Source organism: Theropithecus gelada, chromosome 3, assembly GCF_003255815.1.
Source record: "Theropithecus gelada isolate Dixy chromosome 3, Tgel_1.0, whole genome shotgun sequence".
Lineage (NCBI taxonomy): Eukaryota > Metazoa > Chordata > Mammalia > Primates > Cercopithecidae > Theropithecus > Theropithecus gelada.
The window spans coordinates 55,501,077-55,505,520 of NC_037670.1; the positions used below are offsets into that span (position 1 = coordinate 55,501,077).

General features: G+C 56.3%; 1 pseudogene; it reads left to right on the top strand.

Annotated features, from left to right (window-relative positions):
- The first annotated feature begins 2,492 nt into the window (after nucleotides 1–2,492).
- Nucleotides 2,493–3,942, top strand: LOC112621606 (annotated as a pseudogene).
- Nucleotides 3,943–4,444: the final 502 nt, after the last annotated feature.

The following is a 4,444-nucleotide window of genomic DNA, read 5'->3' on the forward strand; positions in this document are numbered from 1 at the left end:
TCCTGGCTTGTAGAGTTTCTGCTGAGAGATCTGCTGTTAGTCTGATGGGCTTCCCTTTGTGGGTAACCCGACCTTTGTCTCTGGCTGCCCTTAACATTTTTTCCTTCATTTCAACTTTGGTGAATCTCACAATTATGTGTCTTGGAGTTGCTCTTCTTGAGGAGTGTCTTTGTGGCGTTCTCTGTATTTCCTGAATTTGAATATTGGCCTGACTTACTAGATTGGGGAAGTTCTCCTGGATGATATCCTGCAGAGTGTTTTCCAACTTGGTTCCATTTTCCCCGTCACTTTCAGGCACACCAATCAGACGTAGATTTGGTCTTTTCACATAATCCCATATTTCTTGGAGGCTTTGTTCATTTCTTTTTACTCTTTTTTCTCTACACTTCTCTTCTCACTTCATTTCATTCATTTGTTCTTCAATCGCTGATACTCTTTCTTCCAGTTGATCGAGTTGGTTACTAAAGCTTGTGCATTTGTCACGTAGTTCTCGTGTTATGGTTTTCATCTCTATCAGTTCTTCTAAGGACTTCTCTACATTGATTGTTCTAGTTAGCCATTCATCAAATCTTTTTTCAAGGTTTTTAGTTTCTTTGCACTGGTTACATAGTTCCTCCTTTAGCTCTGAGAGGTTTGATCGACTGAAGCCTTCTTCTCTCAACTCGTCAAAGTCCTTCTCCATCCAGCTTTGTTCCGTTGCTGGCAATGAGCTGCATTCCTTTGGAAGGGGAGATGTGCTCTGATTTTTTTAATTTCTGGCTTTTCTGCACTGCTTTTTCCCCATCTTTGTGGTTTTATCTGCTTTTGGTCTTTGATGATGGTGACATAGTGATGGTGTTTTGGTGTGGGTGTCCTTTCTGTTTGTTAGTTTTCCTTCTAACAGTCAGGACCATCAGCTGTAGGTCTGTTGGAGTTTGCTTGAGGTCCACTCCAGACCCTGTTTGTCTGGGTATCAGCAGCGGAGGCTGCTGAAGATTGAATATTGCTGAACGGTTAGTGTTGCTGTCTGATTCTTGCTCTGGAAGCTTCGTCTCAGGGGTGTACCCTACCGTGTGAGGTGTCGGTCTGCACCTAGTGGGGGATGTCTCCCAGTTAGGCTACTCAGGGGTCAGGGACCCACTTGAGCAGGCAGTTTCCCCGTTCTCAGATCTCAACCTCTGTGCTGGGAGATCCGCTGCTCTCTTCAAAGCTGTCAGACAGGGGCATTTACCTCTGCCCAGGTTTCTGCTGCTTTTTGGGCTCTCTTGAGTCCGCATAGTCCGCAGCTACTACTGCCGCTGTGAGTGGACAGTGGGGGACCCCTCCACGAGTTACCAGATCTCTGGCTGCCCTGGCTTCCAGCGATGCTGCCTGCCCTGGGGTCCCATCTCCAGGGAAAAGAACTGCTCACCCCAGGCTGCACTTCCGACAAAGGCCAGTCCCCAGAGGAGGAGTCTACAGAGGCAGGCCAGCCTCCTTGAGTTGTGGTGGGCTCCACCCAATTGGAGTTGGGGGAGGCTTTGTTTACCTACTTAAGCCTCAGCAGTGGCAGGCGCCCCTCCCCCAGCATGGCTGCCGCCTTGCAGTTAGATCTCAGACTGCTGTGCTAGCAATGAGGGAGGCTCCCTGGATGTGGGACCCTCTGGGCCAGGTGTGGGATATAATCTCCTAGTGTGCAGTTTGCTAAGACCCTTAGTAAAGCACACTATTAGGGTGGGAGTTACCCGATTTTCCAGGTGTTGTGTGTCTCAATTTCCTTTGGCTAGGAAAAGGAATTCCCTTCCTCCTTGTGCTTCCCAGGTGAGGCATGCCTCACCCTGCTTGAGCTCTGGCTGGTCGGGCTGCACCTGTGGACCAGGACCAGCGCCAACTGTCCCACATGCCCCATTGAGATGAACCCGGTACCTCAGTTGAAAACGCAGAAATCACTCATCTTCTGTGTCACTCAGGCTGAGAGCTGGAGGCTGGAGCTGTTCCTATTCTTCCATCTTGGGCACGCCCTCAGGACACACTTCTTTAGTAAGCATTTAGTTTTCACTTTTTGCATTCCTTTAGTTTTCACCATCCAGAACTGTGACACGTATATGAAAATGAATCATGGGTGTTTGTAGAACTGAACTTAAGTAGATTTTGTGCTAATGGAAAAAGCAATCATCAGAAGTATTTTGGAAAAAAAAAATAAGGCATTGAATGGCTGTCATATCGCATCACTCTGACATCATGCTGAGTATCACATTCATGCATACAACGTTTCATGTATCCTATAAAAATTATATAAGACACATAGCAGAAGATGTTCTTTTCAGATAGTTTTGTGGTAGCAAAACCAACCAAACAAACCTCCCTATTAGCAATTAGTATAATAGGAGTAAATGTAATTTTATTAAGGTCATCTACTAAAATCTTCTTAATGCGAAGTATATTGAAAGTCTTGGGAGTGCGCCGGGCTGGCCCCGCGGTGGGGTCGCGCGGGGACTCACACGGGTGGTCTAGGGGACCGAGGCCGGGAGCCCATGGCCCAGGCCGCGACAGGCGAGCAGGGCTGCGTGTCTCCCGCCTAGCCCGCGCGCGGCACGGATGGGCTGCCGCGCGCCTTCCTGCAGAGCCTGCTCACCCTGTTAGACATCCTGGACCGCCGGCGGCGCGGCTGCTTGCACCTGCGAGAGATCCAGTCCCGCTGGCAGAGTGCCGAAGCCCAGGGGCTGCCTAGCGGGGTGCTGAAAGGCCTGAGTCAGGTGGCCCCAGCTAGCTGCTACCTTACCTTCCAGCGCTTCGTTGCGGGTCTGCGCACCTCGCTGCTGAGAGCCGACGGCCGCACCCGGGACCCCACGCGCGCCAGGGCCGGGCCCGGAGACCAGCCGCCGCAGCGCCTGCTGTTTGCACCGGCTGTCGATCTGCTGACGGTCCTGGAGAGGAAGCCCCTGTCCCTGGGCGTTCGCGCCGCTCTGACAGGTCCCAGAGGCCCGGCCCGCAGCCTGGAGCAGCTGTACGCCCCCGCCAAGGCGGCGCCCTGCCCAGCAGAGCCCTAGTGGTCCCAGAGCGCGGCGGTGGAACGGAGCCAGGGCGCCGACGCAGGTGCAGCGGCCTGCAGGGTCTTGGAGGCGGATTCAGAGGATGCCCGGCTGCCCCCCGTGTCCGAGGGGAAGGTCGGAGGCACACCATCACCAGCGGCGTGGACTGCGGCCTGCTGACGCAGATGTAGAAACTGGAGCAGGAGAGGGAGATGCTGCTGCAGGGTTTGGAGATGATGGCGCCGGGCCGCAATTGGTACCAGCAGCAGCTGCAACGACTGCAGGAGTGCCAGTGCCGCCTGGGCCAGAGCAGAGCCAGAGCCGACGTTGGGGCTGTGGGGAGCCCTCGCCCACTGGGACGGCTACTGCCCAAGGTAGAGGAGGTGGCCCGGTGGCGGGGGGAGCTGCTGGCTGCGGCCTGGGCCAGCCAGGCCCTGCTCACGTCCTCCTCCGGACCGCCTGCTCTGTCCTGACGTCCACCTTGTCTCCCGGATGGCAGCAGCAGATCCTCCTCATGCTGAAGGAGCAGAATCGACTCCTCACCCAGGAGGTGACCGAGAAGAGTGAGTGCATCACGCAGCTGGAGCAGGAGAAGTCGGCGCTCATTAAGCAGCTGTTTGAGACCGGTGCCCTGAGCCAGCAGGAGGCCAGGTCTCTGTACTCCACCTTCATCTTGCCGGTGTGGACTGAGTGGGCCCCCAGGGCCGGCCTGGCACTCAGCCCCTCGAGGGCGGGCGCCTTGTCGCACCCAACCTCTCTGGCTGGAGACCCCCAGCAGGCCCAGGCAGTCCAGGAGTCGGCGCCTTCCTGTCCTCCTTGCTATCCTTGTTCCCCAGGCCTGTCCCCAGCTGGCCCGGACACCGAGCTCTTGACTCGGTTTTGGCCTCAGGTGCTGACATGGGCTGGGGCTCTCTTGAGTCCGCATAGTCCGCAGCTACTACTGCCGCTGTGAGTGGACAGTGGGGGACCCCTCCACGAGTTACCAGATCTCTGGCTGCCCTGGCTTCCAGCGATGCTGCCTGCCCTGGGGTCCCATCTCCAGGGAAAAGAACTGCTCACCCCAGGCTGCACTTCCGACAAAGGCCAGCAGAGGGCGCCTGGCGGCTCGGTTGCGGCGCTGACGCTGCGCCCGAGACCTGCGGGTCCAAGGGCAGCTTCCCCCGACCTCAACCAGGGCACCAGGACAAAGTGGCTGTCGCCCGGACGGGAGCAGATGGAGGGGGTGGGGATGACCTTTAAGCAGGGGCTGCCGCCTGGCACGAGAGCCCCAGGGATGGCGGTCGGATTTCAGGTCCCGGCCAAGCCTGAGAGACTCTGGCTGCAGCGGATCGGGGAGCCAGGTGGACTAGAGCTTGGCCTGCGTGTGCCTCCCGCAGACCCCGCGGTGATGGTCTTCCTCATCCTGGCCAGGTGATGGCCTTCCTCATCCTGTGGGACTCAACGTGGCTGCCCCA